Genomic DNA, 22151 nt, shown 5'->3' on the forward strand with positions numbered 1-22151 from the left:
CTCCTGACAGCTCCCATCGGCTGAGGGCTGTGCCAGCTCCAGGAGAGCCTGGCAGGGTGCGCAGCGGCATTGCCCTGCACCCACACACTTACCGTGGGGAGGTGGCTGTGAGGATTTCTCCCTCTGCCAGCTCTCCTCTGCCTTCCCCCCCCAGGCTGCCCTGAACCTCTCTCCCCCTTCTCTCCTCTCCCCATGCCAGCTGCAGGCAGTGCCCCCAGCCCTGCTGCGCCTGGCAGAGGAGCTGCTCCTGGGCAGAGCTGTCTCTCTGCAGTGCTGCCCGCTTGCCAGGAGCTCCCTCCCTCCATCCCACGAGCCGTCCCAGCTCAGCAGCACAGGCCCAGCCCAAGGCTTTTTACTGACCCCCCCGGTGGGCTGGGGCAGAGCCCAGGAGCCTCAGGCACTCAGAGGAAATGGAAGACCTTTCTCAAGTAGAGAACGCAGATGCAAACACCAAAGCCTCTCACAGCGTTAATGAGTCCCACTGAGGGACATTACTGACAAAGCCTCCCCATGGCCTTCTTTGAGCAGAAAAGTGCAGGCGGTGATGATGGGGAGACCAAGGCCAAGGAAAGGTGGCCCTGATGCTGAGGAAACCTTGATGTGTGCCATGAAGTCCAACAGTCGGGCCCTGACCTCAGCTTCTGGGAAGGGAGATCCTGTCCCTCCGGCGGGGTTTAGGGCTCTTCTTGGGTCAGTTCAGTGTGGGGATGGGCAATGCCAAGTACAAGGCTACAGGGGGACATCTCCTAGGCTCCCCAAGGGGGATGAGGAGGCAATGAGACTGTAATGCTTTAAGAAGAAGGTGTCTCCTCATAGGCATCCGTGAGAGAGACTAAAGCCAGAGCCCAGCAGACAAAGCTGTTGGCTCTGTTGAAGGCTTTCAACCTTGCAAAATATCCCTGACCATAACCACCACAGGGTCTTCTATGGTATCCCATGCCTGTGCGCACCTGTTTCCTTCTTTGCTGGCCCCTGTCATCCACCCTGCTTTTCACCTTGCCCTCGCCTGAGCACCTTCCTGCCTTGACTGATGTCTCTCCATCTGCCCTGAGAATTCCACAAAATACAAAGCCAAGGGGTTATCCAGAATTCTTCTGGGGGAGCTGTTGCACCACAGCTCTGCTCTTCAAAAAGATTTCTCCTCAGACCCAATCTCAATGCCCCAGGCCGCACTTGATACACTTGGTGTTTCTTATACTCTTTCCCACTAGAAAGAAAAGCTCCACCTGCTCTGAGACCAGTTTCAGCCTACTCCTCTACTGCCTCCATGCCACAGGCCCAAAGAAGCCCCGGTCCCTCAGCCTCCCCACACAGATGGGGAGCTTCAAACACTGAAGCCCTTCCTGGCAGACCTCCCTTCCACATTCTTCAGTTCCTCTGCACTCCTCCAAAACCAGGAGCCGCACCCTGGGACACACTGCTCCAGAGGTAGCCACAGCAGCACTGAGTCGAGAGGGACGATAACCCAAGTAGCCTGGGTGGCTCCCGCTGCCCCTAGTGCAGCCCCGTAAGGAGCTGGCCTTGCTCCCTGTCAGCATGTCCCACTGGCTCCTATGGTGTCCTCGTAGCACCCAGGCCCTTTTCTCCAGGGTCCCCTCTCAGCTGCTCACATCCAGCCCTGCCCTGATGGATGCAGGTATTCTGCCCCACGTGCAGCACTGGCCATGTCTCCTTGCCACCTTCAGGGGCTTTCTGTTGGCTGAAGGCTGGAGATTCCCAAGGTCCCCCTGCCCTGAAGCTCCGTTTTTGTCACCTGTTCATGGCTGGGTGCAGATGGCTCACTCTGACTGTGGTGACTCTCATTATGTAACACCATGAGGAGTGTCAGGACTCTAGAGGCACTAAGGGAGGTACTTGTTTAGCGGAATTTCCGACCCAGGCAAGAATTACCATGAGAACCATCTCTGAAACACCCAATGACAGTACAAAGCAAGCAAAGCCTGGACCAGAGTCAATGAATGTTGGGCTGTTCGTATGCTAGGGTATTTTCTGGGGAAATATATACCTCTACAGACACACATGCAATGTGGATTCTTCCAGCAGCTGGTCTTGGACCCTGTGTAAAGCCAGGAGCAGGGCCCAAGATCCTCTCACGTTCCCCGAGCAGATAACTTCCAATGGGAATCTCCCACATAGAATCACTGAACCTCTGTCAGCATCAACGATAATGGAAGGCACCCAGATGCAATGGTTTAACTGCTTCCTTCTTCTCTCTGGTTTTGGTTAGTAGCTCCTTTCTCATCCATGACAGGCTCCTGCCACTTTTTCTTGACTTCATTTGTGTCTGGGTGGACGGCACTTGGGTTCAAAGAGAAGATCCTCAAGCATTAAACTGCTCCTTGCACCACTCCTCTCTGCAGTGCCATATCCCATGGGATTCCTCCAAGCAGGTCCACCAACAGGTCCAAGTTTGCTCACCTCAAGGCCTCCGCTCTGCCTTGGTCCCCTCTCTCAGCAGCCTCAACTCTACCTTCTCATCCCTGCCTTTTACACCCCTGAGCACCTCATCTTGGTTTATAACAAGAGGTCCTGCAGGGCTCCCCAGTCTTCCATTCCATCAAGATGTTATCAAGAAGCTCCCAAATCCTCCTGGATGTTTTGTGTAAAGGGATGCTGAAGCAGAGGACCTGCTCCTTCCAGTCTATCTGGTCAAGGACCTTTTCCAATGCACCAAGAGATGACGTAAGGGAGGCAGTGACGGGCACCAAACCTGGTCATTTGTGCCAATTGATAAGGAAAGAAACAGCATGTGGGGAAGTGAACACAACACAGGTCTTCTACACACCTTGCTTGACCTCTTTCTCGTCAGGATGCATCGATCCTGAGCTTAGAGGAAGTCTAAGTCCCCCAGCGACATTCTTAGATGTTTCAAAAAAGTTGCTTGCATGTTCCAGGGAGGTGCTTGGATGCCATGGGGAGATGTTTGGGTGCTGCAGGAAGGTGCCTGGGTACTCGATGGGGATGCTTCTGGGGGAAATACTTATTTCTCCAGGAAGATGCTTGTTGTGCAGAGGTGCTTGGTGCCTCAAGCGAGGTGCTTGTTTCCCTTGGGAAGACGATTGGGTGCCCTGTGGAAATGCCTGGTTACCCCCAAGGAGGAACCTTGGCTCCTCCACGGAGATGCTTGTCTACCTTTTGGATAAGCTTGCCTGCTCCAAAGAGATGCCTGAGTGCCCCAGAGACATGTGGTGTACCCAACTAAGGGGCTTAGGGAGTCCACGGAGGTTTGAGGGTGACCCAGGCAGATCCTTGGCCATCCCAGGAAGATGTGTGGCTTCTCCTGAGAAGTGTTTGATGGCTGTAGGGAGGTGCTTGGGAGCTCCAAGGATGTTCATCCATGCCCTATGGAGATGCTGGGGTGCCCATGAGTGATGCTTTTGTGCCCCCTGGAGGTGCTTGGTTGCTGCAGGCTCTAGCAATTCCCTGTATGCTACAATCACCTCACTTAGGCAGGCAGCAATTTCCCAGGGAACTCAAGCATCTCCACACTTCTCTGATTCTCTCATCCATCGAGGTGCTTGTTGGCCCCACGGCGATTCTAGCTTTCTCAGTGTGGACCTTGGGTGTTCCAGGGAGATGCTTGTTGAGTCAGCAAGAAACTAAGCAGCCGTAGGGAGATGTCTGAGGACATCAGGAGGAGCATGATTTTCCTGGGGATATGCCTAGGTGCCCAAAGAGGTGCTTGTGTTCCCCCAGAGGTGCCTGGGTGCTCCAGGGCAGGAGCCTGCTTCTTAAAGATTGAGTACTCCAGGGAGATACTTGTATGTTCAGGGAGACAGTCAGGTGCTGCAATGAACTGCTTGGGTGCTCCAGGGTGGTGCCTTCTTTTCCCCAAAGGTGCTTGGGTGCCCTGGACTGATAGTGGAGTCCTCAAGTGAGGCCATTTGTTCCTCAGTAAAGCTGCTTGCATTCTCTGGGGAAATGCCTGAGGTGTTTGGGTGCTTGAAGGATGTTCCTTCGTGCCCTGGGTAGATGCTTCAGCGCTCTTGTTAGGTTCTTGACTTTTGTAAACAACTCTTCAGTTGTCTGGGAGAATTTTTCAGTGCATCTGGAGTGAGATGCTTGAGTGCTAAGAGGGAATGCATGAGTCCCCACACTAAAATGCTGGTGTCCCCTGGGGAGATGCCTGGGTGCCTTGTGGACGTACTTGAATGAGCCTGGCAGGTACTTGTGCACCCCACGGAGGCTCGTGGGAGCCAAGGGAGGTGCTTCCCATCTCCAGTGAGATATTTGTGTGCCCCAGGTGGTGTTTTGGAGCCCTGGGGAGATGCTTGGGTTCTCCACTCAGATGGAGGTGTGCGGTGGGGAGACTCTTGGATACTCCAATGAGGTGCTTGGGTGTTCCAGGCAGGTGCTTCTGTGCTGCAGGGAGATGCTTGGGTGACAGGGGCAGAAACTTTTATTATGAGGGAAGAAATCTGTGTGCTGCAGGGAGGCTTTTGCTTGTGCCCCAGGGATATACTTATATGCCCTGGGGAGAAGAAGCTTGTGTTCCCTGAGAATATCTGGGGTTTCTTGGAAGATGCTCAATTCCCACGTGGTCACTTGGATCCCCCAGGAGATGCTTGAGTACTGCAGAGAGCAGTCTGTGTCCTACAGGGAGTGCTGGAATGCACCAAGTTTTCAATTGTGTTTCATGCCTTAGGGAGGTGCTTGTCTGTCCCTGTGAGATGCTTGGGTGCTCCAGAGAGGGGCTTGTGAACCACAGGAAGGGTACGTAGTCCCACAGAGGTCCTTGGGTCCTCTGCAGGTGCTTGTGTGCCATGGCAAAATGCTTACATACCCCGAGAACTCCTTGGGGTCTTCCAGAAGGTGCTTTCCTTATCCGGGGAGATGCTTGTGTACCCAGGGAGATGATTGCTTGACCCAGGGTGATGTATGCTTTCTCCAGAGAGGTGCCTCATTGTTGGAGGGACATTCCTGGGTGCTTGAAAGATGTTCTTGGGTGACCTATGCAGATGCTTGGGCACCCATAAGTTTATTCTACTGCTCCTCAGGGAGGTGTTTCGTTCTTCCAAGATGGTGCTTGGGTTCTGTATACAGGTGCCTGGGTTCTTCAAAGTAATGCTTCCATGCCTTTGCGCAATGTCTTAGTACATCAGGAGGTGATGGGTTCACAGTGGAAATTCTTCAGTGCTCCAGCAAGACACTTGAGTGCTGTGGGGAGGTGCGTGAGTCCTGCTGGAAGATGCTTGGGTTCCCTGGGGAGAAGATTGGCACCTCAGGGATGATATAACTGTGTTCCCAGGGAAATGTGAGAGAGCTCCACGGAGACGTTTGGGTGCTCTAGGTAGATGCTTGTGTGTCCTGGGGATGTATTTGTGTTGTCAAGAAAAAAGTTGGAGTTCCCAGGGGACAGTTTAGGATGCACCAGGAACTTGCTTGGGTGTCCAAGAGGATGCTTTGTTCCTCAAGGAGGATGCTTATGTTCCCTTGGGAGATGCTTCTTTTCCCCAGAGAGATGCTTGGATGGACAGCGTGATGCTCGCCTCCTGCAATGAGGTGCTTGTGTTCCCCATGGATATGCTTGTGTGTCCAAGGGAGGTGCTTGGGTATACCAAGGCGATGCCTGGGTTATGCAGGAGGATCTCTGTGTTCCCTGAAAGATATCCTCAATGGGTCCACAGTGGAGATGCTGAAGTGACACAGGAAAATGCTTGGAATCTCAAAGGATCTCTTTGGTTGCCCTGGGAAGGTTCCAGGGTGCTCCAGCGAGGTTCCTGAGTAACCTGCTGAAGAGCCTGGTGTGCCCAGGGAAATCCTTGTCTCCTGGAGGGCTCTGCAGGGCAGATCCAGGGAGTATGCCCTGGGGACATGCATCAGGGCATCCAGGCCCCTTCCTGGAGCCCAAAGTCTTCTCCCAAAGGCAACCAAGAACATTCCCAGAGCACTCAAATTTCTATCGATTTGGTGCAACAAAGCACAACACTGGGGCACCCAGGCATGTCTCGGAAGCACCCAAGCATCTCCTTCGTGCACCATAGCATCTCCCCAGGGTACACAAGCACCTCCAGGGGCATCCAAGCACCTGCCTGGGGACCCCCAACACCTCTCTGTTGTTCACAAGCTCCTCCCAGGGGTACACAAACATGTCCCCAGTAAACCAATGCTTCTCACCTGAGGAAACATCTCTCCAAAGCACTCAAGCTCCAGTCTGGAGCACTCAGTCACCTCCTGGGAGCACCCAAGCATCTCATAGGGGCAAACAAGCACCTGCCCAGGGAACTCAACAGCACTCTTGGAGCACTCCAGCACCTCTCTGGAGGACACAAACTGCTCTCTGCTGTACCCAAGCACTTCCTGGGACACCCAATTACCTCCCAGGGGAATAAGAGCATCTTCCTAGGGAGCCCAAGGATATTCCCACGACACACAAGCACCTCCCTCCCCAGGGCACAGAAGAATATCCCTGCTGCACCCAAGGTTCTCCCGTGGTCCATCAAGCATCTCCCTGCAGGTCCTAAGCATCTCGGTGGAACACGCAAGCACCTCCCTGGGCACAACACCCATCTTCTTGGAGCAGACAAGCAACTCCCCTGGGAATCCAGCACCTTCCTGGAGCACCCAGCTTTCTTACTCGGGGCAACCAAACACCTCCCTTGACATCGAAACATATCCCTGGAGAACCCATGCCTCTTCCCGGAGCAACCAAGCGTCTCGCCAGGATACCCAAGCATCTTCGCAGGACACCCAAAAACCTTCATACCACCACTTGGGTGGAAGGTCTGCAACACCGTTTCTGCAGCAAACACTTGGTTCCCGTTGTGCTGTGGGGGCTGCTCAAAGCCAGCCCCTGCTCGAGCAGCTGCTGAGCTCCAGCCCCTGCTCGGGCTGCAGCGGGACTCTGGCCCTGCTCAGCCTCAGACATTCCTCTGCTCCAGGGGAATGCCTGGGACCCCAGGGGGATGCTTGTGTTCCAAGGGGGATGCCTGGGTGCTGCATTCCTGTCATTGCTTGTGTTCCCTGGGATCATGCTTGTGTGCCGGGTGCTCCATGGAGCATTCCCCAGTGACATGCTGGTGTTCTCAAAGCATGTGCTGCTGTGCGTGCTGGAGACGCTTTTGTGCACCCCTGAGGTGCCTGGGTGCCTCAGGAGACGCTTTCTTGCTCCGTGGAGGCTCATGGCTATGCCAAGAACAACCTGGGTGCTCCCCAGGCTTCTTAGCTGCTCTGTGCAGATGCTCCCTGGGTGCGCAGGGAGATGCTTGGTTTCTCCAAGACGACAGCTGGGTGAAGTTTGTTTGATCTGGGGTAAAGCATTGTTTCTCCCGGGGGATGCTTGTGTTCCCTTGTGTGATGCTTAGCTCCAGGGAGATGCTGCAGTGCCGTGGGGAGATGCTTGGTTCCTGCAAGATGGTGTTTGTGTTCCCTGGGGAGATGCCTGGGTGCCCACGGGGACACACTCAAATGACACCGCCGCGTGTTTTTGCACCCCATGGAAGCTGTTGCATGCTAAGAGAGGTGCCTAAAATCTGGGTCGGAGAGGCGAGCTGTAGCAGTGCAAGTTGCCCCTGTAGAAAAGGTGAAAAAATGGTATAGAGACTCAGGTCGTTTAGAACTGCAGAAAGTCTTCTGCTAAGTCTGGGCATGGAGAAGACGAGGCTGGGCCATCAAGTGTGCAGGAGGATGAAGATGAGGATGAGGATGTCAGACAATCAACAGTAACTACCCGAACCCTATACCAGCGTGAGCTACGAGATGTGCGAAAAGATTTTGGTCGCTGTATAGGTGAACAGCTTGTCACCTGGCTGCTCCGGTGCTGGGACACTGGAGCCAATGGTGTGGAATTAGAGGGCAGGGAAGCCAAGCGGTTGGGATCCCTTGCTAGAGATGCAAGCATTGACAAAGCAATTGGAGATGGAGCACGATCTCACAGCCTCTGGAGGCGTCTCCTGTTAGCTGTGAAGGGAAGGTATCCCTACAAGGAAGAACTTGTATGTCTACCAGTCAAGTGGACCACCATGGAGAAGGGAATCCAGTACCTGAGGGAATTAGCCGTACGGGAAGTAATTTATAAGGACCTAGACAACGCACAAACATCCACAGATCCAGATGAAGTCCAGTGTACTCGACCCATATGGCGGAAGTTTGTACAGAATGCACCATCAACATGGGCCAGCACATTGGCAATAATATCCTGGAAAGACGGTGAAGATCCCACAGTGGGTGACATGGCTAAACAACTCCGGCAGTACGAAGGAAATCTCTCCTCTTCCCTACAGGCCTGCGTCTCGGCTGTGGAGAAACTCTCTGAAGAGTTCCACCAACTTAAAGAGAATTTATCTTCCCCCCCACCTGAACAAACCAGTGGCCACCAACTAAAAGAGAATACTTTGGAGAAACTTTTGAAGAGGTCCACCAACTTAAAGAGAATTTATATTCCCCCCCACCTGAACGAACCAGTGGCCACCAACTAAAAGAGAATACTTTGGAGAAACTTTTTGAAGAGGTCCACCAACTTAAAGAGAGTGTATTTTCTTCCCCACCTGTACGAACCAGCGTCTCGGCTATTAGGGGTAAACGCGCATCCGTGCAAAGAAGACAATATGGTGGGTACACACCCCGCGCCACCCTGTGGTTCTACCTACGTGACCATGGAGAGGACATGAGAAAATGGGATGGAAAATCTACTGAGACCCTAGAGGCACGGGTACGTGAGTTGCAAAAGAAAACAATCGGGAGAAAGGGGTTCTCTGAAAAGTTTGCTGCTCCAACTTCTAGCAGGCAGTCTTTTAAACACAGAAACGAAGATTCTGACCAGGACTAGAGGGGCCCTGCCTCCAGCCAGGGGGAGGAAAGGGACAACCGAGTTTATTGGACTGTGTGGATTCGATGGCCTGGCACGTCTGACGCACAGAAGTATAAGGCTTTAGTAGACACCGGTGCACAATGTACTCTAATGCCATCAAGCTGTAAAGGGCCAGAGCCCATCTGTATTTATGGCGTGACAGGGGGATCCCAGCAGTTAACTGTATTGGAAGCTGAAGTGAGTCTAACTGGAAATGAGTGGCAAAAGCACCGTATTGTGACTGGCCCGGATGCTCCGTGCATCCTTGGCATAGACTATCTTAGAAGAGGATATTTCAAGGACCCAAAAGGGTTCCGCTGGGCTTTTGGCATAGCTGCCTTAGAGACAGAGGACATTAAACAGTTGTCTACCTTGCCCGGTCTCTCAGAGGACCCTTCTGTTGTGGGGCTGCTGAGGGTTGAAGAACAGCAGGTGCCAATCGCTACCACAACTGTGCACCGGCGGCAATATCGCACCAACCGAGACTCCCTGATTCCCATCCACGAGCTAATTCGTCAACTGGAGAGCCAAGGAGTGATCAGCAAGACCCATTCACCTTTTAATAGTCCCATATGGCCAGTGCGAAAGTCTAATGGTGAGTGGAGACTAACAGTGGACTATCGTGGCCTGAACGAAGTCACGCCACCACTGAGTGCTGCAGTGCCGGACATGCTAGAACTCCAGTACGAACTGGAATCAAAGGCAGCCAAGTGGTATGCCACAACTGATATTGCTAATGCATTTTTCTCCATCCCTCTAGCAGCAGAGTGCAGGCCACAGTTTGCTTTCACTTGGAGGGGAGTCCAATATACTTGGAATCGGCTGCCCCAGGGGTGGAAACATAGCCCTACCATTTGCCATGGACTGATCCAGTCTGCGCTGGAGCAGGGGGAGGCTCCTGAACACCTGCAGTACATCGATGACATCATTGTGTGGGGTGACACGGCAGAGGAAGTTTTCGAGAAAGGGAAGAAAATAGTCCAAATCCTTCTGAAGGCCGGTTTTGCCATAAAACAAAATAAAGTCAAAGGACCTGCACGAGAGATCCAGTTTTTAGGAATAAAATGGCAAGATGGACGTCGTCAAATCCCAATGGATGTGATCAACAAAATAACAGCTATGTCTCCACCAACTAGCAAAAAGGAAACACAAACTTTCCTAGGTGTCGTGGGGTTTTGGAGAATGCATATTCCAAATTACAGTCTGATTGTAAACCCGCTCTACCAAGTAACTCGTAAGAAGAATGCTTTTGAATGGGGCCCTGAGCAACGACAAGCCTTTGAACAAATTAAACAGGAAATAGTTCATGCAGTAGCCCTTGGGCCAGTCCGAACAGGACCAGACGTAAAGAATGTGCTCTACACCGCAGCCGGGGAGAATGGTCCCACCTGGAGCCTCTGGCAGAAAGAACCTGGGGAAACTCGAGGTCGACCCCTGGGGTTTTGGAGTCGGGGATACAGAGGATCTGAGGCCCACTATACTCCAACCGAAAAGGAGATATTGGCAGCATATGAGGGAGTTCGATCTGCTTCGGAAGTGGTCGGTACTGAAGCGCAGCTCCTTCTGGCACCCCGACTGCCGGTACTGGGTTGGATGTTCAAAGGAAGGGTCCCCTCTACACATCATGCAACTGATGCTACATGGAGCAAGTGGGTTGCACTGATTACTCAGCGGGCTCGAATAGGAAACCCCAGTCGCCCAGGAATCCTGGAAGTGATTATGGACTGGCCAGAAGGCAAGTACTTTGGGATATCAGCAGAGGAGGAGGTGGTCCGTGCTGAAGAAGCCCCACTGTACAACAAGCTACCAGAAAATGAGAAGAAATACGCCCTGTTCACTGATGGGTCCTGTCGTATGGTGGGAAAGCATCGGAGATGGAAAGCTGCTGTATGGAGTCCTACACGACGAGTTGCAGAAGCTGCTGAGGGAGAAGGTGAATCGAGCCAGTTTGCAGAAGTGAAAGCCGTTCAGCTGGCCTTAGATATTGCTGAACGAGAAAAGTGGCCAGTTCTCTATCTCTACACTGATTCATGGATGGTAGCAAATGCCCTGTGGGGGTGGCTACAGCAATGGAAGCAGAACAACTGGGAACGCCGGGGCAAACCCATCTGGGCTGCTGCATTGTGGCAAGATATTGCTGCCCGGGTAGAGAACCTGGTTGTAAAGGTACGCCATGTAGATGCCCATGTGCCCAAGAATCGGGCTACTGAAGAACATCAAAACAACCAGCAGGTGGATCAGGCTGCTAAGATTGAAGTGGCTCAGGTGGACCTGGACTGGCAACATAAAGGTGAATTATTTATAGCCCGATGGGCCCATGACACCTCAGGCCATCAAGGTAGAGATGCAACATACAGATGGGCTCGTGACCGAGGGGTGGACCTGACCATGGACACTATAGCACAGGTTATTCATGATTGTGAAACATGTGCTGCAATTAAACAAGCCAAACGGTCAAAGCCTCTCTGGTATGGAGGACGATGGCTGAAATACAAATATGGAGAGGCCTGGCAGATTGATTACATCACACTCCCCCAAACCCGCAACGGCAAGCGCCACGTACGTACAATGGTGGAAGCAACCACCGGATGGCTGGAAACATATCCTGTGCCCCATGCCACCGCCCGGAACACTATCCTGGGCCTTGAAAAGCAAGTCCTATGGCGACATGGCACCCCAGAAAGAATTGAGTCAGACAATGGGACTCATTTCCGAAACAACCTTATAGACACTTGGGCCAAAGAACATGGTATTGAGTGGGTGTATCACATCCCTTATCATGCACCAGCCTCCGGGAAAGTTGAACGATACAATGGACTGTTAAAGACTACACTGAAAGCGATGGGTGCTGGGACATTCAAAAATTGGGAAACACATTTGGCAAAGGCCACCTGGTTAGTCAATACTAGAGGATCTGCCAACCGAGCTGGACCTGCCCAATCAAACCTGTTACGCACTGTAGAAGGGGATAAAGTTCCTGTAGTGCACGTAAGAAACATGCTGGGTAAGACAGTCTGGGCTACTCCTGCCTCAGGAAAAGGCAAGCCCATTCGTGGGATTGCTTTTGCCCAGGGACCTGGATGCACTTGGTGGGTAATGCAAAAGAATGGGGAGGTTCGGTGTGTACCTCAAGGGGACCTAATACTGGGTGAGAATAGCCCATGAGTTGAATTGTAGTATGTTAATTATCATATAACACTGTATGTCATCACTACCATGGTTGCTATATATCATAGATGAAAATGGTGACTAATTAGAAGGTATTGGAAAGAGTGTAACCTGAGCATGACATAAATGGTATGGAATAAGGGGTGGATATCTGTCCTGGTTTCAGGTAGGACAGAGTTAATTTTCCTCCTAGTAGCTGGCAGGGTGTTATGTTTTGGATTAGGATGAGAAGAGCGCTGATAACATGCTGATGTTTTAATTGTTGTAGAGCAATGCTTACACCAAGCCAAGGACTTTTCAGCTTCTCGCTCTGTCCTGCTAGCGAGCAGGCTGGGGGTGCAGCAGGAGCTGGGAGGGGACAGACCCAGGACAGCTGACCCAAACTGGCCAAAGGGGTATTCCATACCATCTGACGTCATGCTGAACAATATATAGGGGTGGCTAGCCGGGGTGGGGGGGCCGGCTGCTCGGGGATAGGCTGGGCATCGGTCAACGGGTGGTGAGCAATTGCATTGTGCATCACTTATTTTGTACACATTATTACTATTATTATTATTATTATTGTTATTAATTTTCCTGTCTTAATAAACAGTCGTTATCTCAACTCACAGGCTTCACTTTCCCGTTTCTCTCCCCCATCCCGGAGAGGGAGGGGGGAGGGTGAGCGAACGGCTGTGTGGTGTTTGGCTGCCAGCCGGGCTAAACCACAACAAGCACGCGGAGACCTCTCTGGAGTACCCTAACTTCTCCCTGGGCTAGGAGAGGTAGATGCCCAGGATCCCCAAGCATCACTCTGTGTCACCCATCACATCCTTGGTACACACAAGCACCTCCCCGTGCTGCACAAGCAATTTGCTGAGGCAGCCAAAGATCTCCCCAGAGCACCCAGTCACCTGCCTGGGGTATTGAAGAACCTCCCTGGAGCACCCAAGTCTCTCACCAAGCCACCCTGGTGTCTCTTGGAGCATGCAAACCTCTCTGTGCAGCACCCAAGCGTCTGCCCCAGGCATACTTGCACATCCTAGAGCCTTTTCCTGGAAACACAAGCACCTCCCTGGGAGCACCCAAGCATATCCCCAGGCCACCCAAACGCCTGCCTGAAACACCCAAGCATCTTCCTGTGGCAGCCAGGCATCTCCCTGGGGAAACCAAGCACATACTTGGAGAGCCCAAGCATCCTTCTGAGTCTCCATCTTTTCTCCGGGAGCAAACCAAGGGGCACCAAAGGATCACCTGGGGGCACCCAAGCTTCTCCATGGGGCACCCAGGAGCATCTGAGGAACACCCAAGCACCTCCACACAGCAGCCATGCACCTCCCTGGAGAAAGCATGCGTCTCCCTGGGGCACAGAAGTGTCGTCTTGGAGCTCCACAACAGCTCCCTGCATTCTTCAAGCATGTCTCTGCAGCACCCAAGCAGCTTCCCACATCCCCAAGCATTTCAGCACGTCACTCAAGCACCTCCCTGGATCCCACAGGCATCTTCCCCAGGTAGCCAGGCATTTCCCAGGGATCTCAGGCATCTCCCAGAGCACTCCAGCATCTCCACAGGCCACTGAAGCACTTCCCTGGTGAAGCTAAGCACTTCCGTGGAGCACCCAGGCATCACCCCAGGGCACCCAAGCACCTCTCCTAAGTTCCCAAGCATAGCCACAGGGCACTAAGAAAATCTCCTTGGATGACACAAGCATTTCCTCAGAGCAAGCAAGCATCTCCCTGGAGTGCCCAAGAACCTCTGGAGTGCCCATCCATCTCGCCAGGATCCCAACTCTTCCCCTGGTGCTCGCAAGTAATTCCCTTTGCACCCAAGTATAAAGTCAGGGGGAAAAGGGAAATCGTCCCAGGGCACCCAAGCACAGAACCATAGAACGCGAGCTCTCACTTTGAGCACTGAAGCATCTCCCCATGCCATGCAAGCACCGTTCTGGAGCACTCAAGCATCTTCTAGGACACGCTCTTAAACTACCAGAGGATTCATGTCCATTAGATAGTAGGCATGTTCCTGGAGCACCCAGGCATGTCCCAGGGCAACCAAGGTTGAAACGGAGATTCCAGGGTGCTCCAGGGAGGTGCTTGAGTGCCCTGGGAAGACCCTGGTGTGCCCAGGGAGCTTCTTGTCTCCTCCAAGGCTCTGTAGGGCTGATGGAGGGAGGTGCTTGTGTGCCCCAAGGCCAGGCTTGGTTTCCAAAAGGAGGAAATTGCATGTTCCAGGGGGATGCTTGGTGTCACCCAGACACTGAGCAGACGTGGGGAGATGTCTGTGTGCCTCAGGAGGTGCTTGGGTTCCCAGGGGAGATGCTGCGGTGCTGCAGTGAGATGGTGGAGTTCTGTCGGGAGGTGTGTTGGTCCTCCAGGCAGATGTTTGGGTCCCCTGGGGAGATGCTTGGGTTCCTCAGGGAGGCATCTGCATATTCAAGGGAGGTGTTTGGGTGTCCTGGGGAGATTCTTTGGTGCTCCAAGATAGTGCTTGTGTGCCCCGTGGACAGATTATGTAATGAGCAAGGGAGGAGCCTTGGGGCTTTTGGAAGGTGTAGGGGTGGGCTGGATGGATGCCCGTTTTCCCCGGGGAGATGCTGGGATGTCCAGGAAGATGCTTGGCTGACCAGATGGAAAATGCTGGTGTCCCCTGGGATGATGCCTGGCAGGAGCTTGTGCATCCCACAGAAGCTCTTGGCTGCCAAGGGAGGTGCTTCCCATCTCCAGTGAGATGTTTGTGTGCCCCAGGCGGTGTTTTGGTGCCCTGGGGAGATGCTTGCGTTCTCCAGTGAGATGTAGGACTGTGGTGGGAAGATTCCTGTGTGAGGTGCAATGAGGTGCTTGGGTGTTCCAGGCAGGTGCTTCTGTGCTGCAGGGAGATGCTTGGGTGACTGGGCAGAACTTTGTGTGATTAGGGGATAACTTTGCGTGCTGCAGGGAGGCTTTTCTTGTGCCCCAGGGGTATGCTTATGTACCCCGCGTAGATGCTTGTGTGCCCTGGGAATATCTTCGGGCTCTCCAGGAAGATGCTCTATTCCTCTGGGGTCACTTGGGTGCCCCAGGATGTGCATGAGTACTGCAGAGAGCAGTTTGTGTGCTCCAGGGAGGGGCTGGAGTGCAACAGGTGTGTTCTTGTGTGCCTTTGGGAGGTGCCTGGGGCCTTGGGAAAATGCTTGGTTACCGTCAGCAGCTCGATGGGTCCTCCAGGAAGGTGTTTGTATTCGCCAGGGTGATGCTGGTGCACCCAGGAAGGTGTTTGGCTGACCCAGGGCAATGTATGGTTTCTCCAGAGAGGTGCTTCATTGCAGGAGGGAGATTCCTGGGTGCTTTAAAGATATTCTTGGATGACCTATGCAGATGCTTTTTCAATGCTCCAGGGAGATGTTAGAGTGCTGTGGGGAGGTGCGTGGGTCCTCCTGGAAGATGTTTGGGTTCCCTGGGGAGAAGATTGGTACCTCAGGTGTATACTTGTGTTCCCGTGGAAATGCCTTGGAACTCCAGGGAGATGCTTGGATGTCTTGGGGACATCCTTGAGTTGAAATCTTGAAATGTGTTGGAGTTCTCAGGGGACACTCTAGGATTCCCCGGGGAGTTGCTTGGTTGTCCAAGCAGAAACCTCTTTGCTCCAGGCAAGTTCTTGAATGTCCCGGGGAGATGCTTGTGTGCCCCAGGGAGATGCCTCAGTCCCCTCTGGAGATCCTTGGAGGCTCCAGAGAGATGCTTGAGTGCTGTGCAGAGATGCTTGTTTCCACTGGGAGTATATTGAAGTTCCTCAGAGAGGTGCTTCAATCAGAACAGTAATTGTTGGCTCCTGCAATGGTATGATTTTGTTCCTGCTGGGCATGTTCCTGTGTCCAAGAGAGGTGCTTGGTTGTACCAAGGAGATGCCTGGGTTATGCAGGAGGATCTCTGTGTTCCCTGAAAGATATCCTCAATGGGTCCACAGTGGAGATGCTGGGGTGACTCAAGAAGATGCTTGGAATCTCAAAGGATGTTCTTGGTTGCCCCTGGGAAGGATTCCGAGGGTGCTCCAGGGAGGTTCCTGAGTAACCTGCTGAAGAGCCTGGTGTGCCCAGGGAAATCCTTGTCTCCTCCAAGGTTCTGCAGGGCAGATCCAGGGAGTATGCCCTGGGGACATGCTTTGGATCTCCAAAGGAATACTTGGGCTCTTTGGAACCATGCTTGGGAGATCTTTTGGTGGTTCAGAAAGATGCTGGGTTCCCAGAATATATTTGAGGGTGCCCCAGGGAGATGCACCCAAGATCCTCCCAGGCAAACAAAGCATTGCCCTGGTTCACACCAACATCTCCCTTAGGCAAACAAGCACATCCCAAGAGTACACAGGCTTCTCCCTGGAGCACCCAAGAATCTCCCCAGACAACCCAAGAATCTCCCCAGACCACCAACCTATCTTACAAGGAGGACCCAAACACCTGTCGAAAGCACAAGAGATTTCCACGGAGCATTCAGGCACCTCCCTGGAGAAGTCAAGAACCTCCTTGGGAAAGCAAAAATCTCCCCTGGGAATACAAGCATCTTCTTGGAGAACCCTCCATAGAATCCAAGAAACTCCCAGGAGCACCCAAGCACCTCCCTGGGGCTGAACAACATCAATGTTTGTAGCCAACAGTCTCCAAAGAGCATCTCCATGGAAGAGCCATGCATCTCCCCTTAGCACTCACGCATCTTGCTGGAGCACCAAAGCATCTCCCCAGGGCACCCAAGCATCTTCTGAAGTACTCTGATGTCTCCCCAGATCTCCCAAGCAAGTTCATTGAGTATCTGAGCAGCTCCTCCGGGCACTGAAACACTCAAACATCTCCCAAGGACATGCAAGCACCTCATAGGAATACCCAAGCTTCTCGCCAGGAAAACAAGCCTCTCCTTGGAGCCACCCAACATCACCCCCAAGAACCTTACCACGTCCTAGGTCACCCAAGTCTCTCTGTGGGGCAAGCAACCATCTTCCCAGGGTACCCAGGCATTTACCTGGTTCCATTTGCTGGGACAGCCATGCATGTCCTCAGGACACCCAACCCCCACGCCCAGGGCATTCAAGAACCTCCCTGGAGCACGCAGCTGTCCCACCAAGCCACCCTGGTGTCTCCTGGAGCATGCAAACAGCTCTGTGCAGCACCCAAGCATTTCCCCCAGGCATACTAACACCTCCTTGGGCATTTCCCTGGGGATCACAAGCACCTCCCTGGGATCACCCAAGCACTTCCTCAGGGCACCCAAACACCTCCCTGGAACAGACAAGCCTCTCCTTTGAATTACCCAAACATCTCCCCAGGGAAGTCAAGCACCTCCCTGGAGATATTAATCAATGCCCATCTGTCACCCAAGCACCTCCCTGCTCACCCAAGCATCTTCCTGGACATCCCAGCATCTCCCCGGGGCAAACAGGCATCAACCCAGGGCATCCCTACACCTTCCTAAAGCCCCAAGGCTCCTCCCTTGGGGCACAATACATATCAAATAATGTGTCCCTGGGGCACGTAAGCAGAATTTCCCCAGGCCACACAAACACCTGCCTAGAACACCCAAGCACCTCCGTGAGGCACCCAAGCATCTCTCCAGGGGACCCAAACATCTGCCTGGAGGACCAACACACCTCCCGACAGAACTCCACCATCTCACTGCAGCACCGCAGCATCTCCCCTGGGAACCCAAGCACCTCCTGAGGCACGCAGACATCTCCCCACGTCTGCTCAGTGTCTGGGTGATTCACCAAGCATCCCCCTCAAACACGCAAGGTCCTCCTTGGAGAAACCAAACATGGCCTTGGGGCACACAAGCACCTCCCTCGATCAGCCCTACAGAGCCTTGGAGGAGACAAGAAGCTCCCTGGGCACACCAGGGTCTCCCCAGGGCATGCAAGCACCTCCCAGTGCCCTGTGGAGGATGCTGGAGTGCTCTGGGAGATGCCTGAGATCCCTGGGAAATGCCTGGCTACCTGGGGAAGATGCCTGTGGGATCCAGGGAGGTGCTTGAGTGACGTGCTGAAATGCTTGGGGATGTGGGAAGCTGCTTGGGTGCTGCAGAGACATGCTTGAAGAATGCAGGGAGATGTTGTGGAGCTCCAAGACGACACTTCTGTGCCCCAGGGAGACGCATGCTTTCTCCAGGGAGGTGCATGGCTGCTGTGTGGAGGTGCTTGGGTGTTCCTCAGATGCTCCTGGGTGCCCCATGGAGAAGCTTGGGTGCCCCCAGGTGATCCTTTGGTGCCCCTTGGTTTGCTCCCGGAGAAAAGATGGAGACTCAGAAGGATGCTTGGGCTCTCCAAGTATGTGCTTGGTTTCCCCAGGGAGATGCCTGGCTGCCACAGGAAGATGCTTGGGTGTTTCAGGCAGGCGTTTGGGTGGCCTGGGGATATGCTTGGGTGCTCCCAGGGAGGTGCTTGTGTTTCCAGGAAAAGGCTCTAGGATGTGCAAGTATGCCTGGGGCAGACGCTTGGGTGCTGCACAGAGAGGTTTGCATGCTCCAAGAGACACCAGGGTGGCTTGGTGAGAGACTTGGGTGCTCCAGGGAGGTTCTTGAATACCCCAGGCAGGTGACTGGGTGCTCTGGGGAGATCTTTGGCTGCCTCAGCAAATTGCTTGTGCAGCACGGGGAGGTGCTTGTGTGTACCAAGGATGTGATGGGTGACACAGAGTGATGCTTGGGGATCCTGGGCATCTACCTCTCCTAGCCCAGGGAGAAGTTAGGGTACTCCAGAGAGGTCTCCGCGTGCTTGTTGTGGTTTAGCCCGGCTGGCAGCCAAACACCACACAGCCGTTCGCTCACCCTCCCCCCTCCCTCTCCGGGATGGGGGAGAGAAACGGGAAAGTGAAGCCTGTGAGTTGAGATAACGACTGTTTATTAAGACAGGAAAATTAATAACAATAATAATAATAATAATAATAGTAATAATGTGTACAAAATAAGTGATGCACAATGCAATTGCTCACCACCCGTTGACCGATGCCCAGCCTATCCCCGAGCAGCCGGCCCCCCCACCCCGGCTAGCCACCCCTATATATTGTTCAGCATGACGTCAGATGGTATGGAATACCCCTTTGGCCAGTTTGGGTCAGCTGTCCTGGGTCTGTCCCCTCCCAGCTCCTGCTGCACCCCCAGCCTGCTCGCTAGCAGGACAGAGCGAGAAGCTGAAAAGTCCTTGGCTTGGTGTAAGCATTGCTCTACAACAATTAAAACATCAGCATGTTATCAGCGCTCTTCTCATCCTAATCCAAAACATAACACCCTGCCAGCTACTAGGAGGAAAATTAACTCTGTCCTACCTGAAACCAGGACAGATATCCACCCCTTATTCCATACCATTTATGTCATGCTCAGGTTACACTCTTTCCAATACCTTCTAATTAGTCACCATTTTCATCTATGATATATAGCAACCATGGTAGTGATGACATACAGTGTTATATGATAATTAACATACTACAATTCAACTCATGGGCTATTCTCACCCAGTATTAGGTCCCCTTGAGGTACACACCGAACCTCCCCATTCTTTTGCATTACCCACCAAGTGCATCCAGGTCCCTGGGCAAAAGCAATCCCACGAATGGGCTTGCCTTTTCCTGAGGCAGGAGTAGCCCAGACTGTCTTACCCAGCATGTTTCTTACGTGCACTACAGGAACTTTATCCCCTTCTACAGTGCGTAACAGGTTTGATTGGGCAGGTCCAGCTCGGTTGGCAGATCCTCTAGTATTGACTAACCAGGTGGCCTTTGCCAAATGTGTTTCCCAATTTTTGAATGTCCCAGCACCCATCGCTTTCAGTGTAGTCTTTAACAGTCCATTGTATCGTTCAACTTTCCCGGAGGCTGGTGCATGATAGGGGATGTGATACACCCACTCAATACCATGTTCTTTGGCCCAAGTGTCTATAAGGTGGTTTCGGAAATGAGTCCCATTGTCTGACTCAATTCTTTCTGGGGTGCCATGTCGCCATAGGACTTGCTTTTCAAGGCCCAGGATAGTGTTCCGGGCGGTGGCATGGGGCACAGGATATGTTTCCAGCCATCCGGTGGTTGCTTCCACCATTGTACGTACGTGGCGCTTGCCGTTGCGGGTTTGGGGGAGTGTGATGTAATCAATCTGCCAGGCCTCTCCATATTTGTATTTCAGCCATCGTCCTCCATACCAGAGAGGCTTTGACCGTTTGGCTTGTTTAATTGCAGCACATGTTTCACAATCATGAATAACCTGTGCTATAGTGTCCATGGTCAGGTCCACCCCTCGGTCACGAGCCCATCTGTATGTTGCATCTCTACCTTGATGGCCTGAGGTGTCATGGGCCCATCGGGCTATAAATAATTCACCTTTATGTTGCCAGTCCAGGTCCACCTGAGCCACTTCAATCTTAGCAGCCTGATCCACCTGCTGGTTGTTTTGATGTTCTTCAGTAGCCCGATTCTTGGGCACATGGGCATCTACATGGCGTACCTTTACAACCAGGTTCTCTACCCGGGCAGCAATATCTTGCCACAATGCAGCAGCCCAGATGGGTTTGCCCCGGCGTTCCCAGTTGTTCTGCTTCCATTGCTGTAGCCACCCCCACAGGGCATTTGCTACCATCCATGAATCAGTGTAGAGATAGAGAACTGGCCACTTTTCTCGTTCAGCAATATCTAAGGCCAGCTGAACGGCTTTCACTTCTGCAAACTGGCTCGATTCACCTTCTCCCTCAGCAGCTTCTGCAACTCGTCGTGTAGGACTCCATACAGCAGCTTTCCATCTCCGATGCTTTCCCACCATACGACAGGACCCATCAGTGAACAGGGCGTATTTCTTCTCATTTTCTGGTAGCTTGTTGTACAGTGGGGCTTCTTCAGCACGGACCACCTCCTCCTCTGCTGATATCCCAAAGTACTTGCCTTCTGGCCAGTCCATAATCACTTCCAGGATTCCTGGGCGACTGGGGTTTCCTATTCGAGCCCGCTGAGTAATCAGTGCAACCCACTTGCTCCATGTAGCATCAGTTGCATGATGTGTAGAGGGGACCCTTCCTTTGAACATCCAACCCAGTACCGGCAGTCGGGGTGCCAGAAGGAGCTGCGCTTCAGTACCGACCACTTCCGAAGCAGATCGAACTCCCTCATATGCTGCCAATATCTCCTTTTCGGTTGGAGTATAGTGGGCCTCAGATCCTCTGTATCCCCGACTCCAAAACCCCAGGGGTCGACCTCGAGTTTCCCCAGGTTCTTTCTGCCAGAGGCTCCAGGTGGGACCATTCTCCCCGGCTGCGGTGTAGAGCACATTCTTTACGTCTGGTCCTGTTCGGACTGGCCCAAGGGCTACTGCATGGACTATTTCCTGTTTAATTTGTTCAAAGGCTTGTCGTTGCTCAGGGCCCCATTCAAAAGCATTCTTCTTACGAGTTACTTGGTAGAGCGGGTTTACAATCAGACTGTAATTTGGAATATGCATTCTCCAAAACCCCACGACACCTAGGAAAGTTTGTGTTTCCTTTTTGCTAGTTGGTGGAGACATAGCTGTTATTTTGTTGATCACATCCATTGGGATTTGACGACGTCCATCTTGCCATTTTATTCCTAAAAACTGGATCTCTCGTGCAGGTCCTTTGACTTTATTTTGTTTTATGGCAAAACCGGCCTTCAGAAGGATTTGGACTATTTTCTTCCCTTTCTCGAAAACTTCCTCTGCCGTGTCACCCCACACAATGATGTCATCGATGTACTGCAGGTGTTCAGGAGCCTCCCCCTGCTCCAGCGCAGACTGGATCAGTCCATGGCAAATGGTAGGGCTATGTTTCCACCCCTGGGGCAGCCGATTCCAAGTGTATTGGACTCCCCTCCAAGTGAAAGCAAACTGTGGCCTGCACTCTGCTGCTAGAGGGATGGAGAAAAATGCATTAGCAATATCAGTTGTGGCATACCACTTGGCTGCCTTTGATTCCAGTTCGTACTGGAGTTCTAGCATGTCCGGCACTGCAGCACTCAGTGGTGGCGTGACTTCGTTCAGGCCACGATAGTCCACTGTTAGTCTCCACTCACCATTAGACTTTCGCACTGGCCATATGGGACTATTAAAAGGTGAATGGGTCTTGCTGATCACTCCTTGGCTCTCCAGTTGACGAATTAGCTCGTGGATGGGAATCAGGGAGTCTCGGTTGGTGCGATATTGCCGCCGGTGCACAGTTGTGGTAGCGATTGGCACCTGCTGTTCTTCAACCCTCAGCAACCCCACAACAG

This window comes from Cygnus atratus, unplaced genomic scaffold, assembly GCF_013377495.2.
Source record: "Cygnus atratus isolate AKBS03 ecotype Queensland, Australia unplaced genomic scaffold, CAtr_DNAZoo_HiC_assembly HiC_scaffold_42, whole genome shotgun sequence".
Lineage (NCBI taxonomy): Eukaryota > Metazoa > Chordata > Aves > Anseriformes > Anatidae > Cygnus > Cygnus atratus.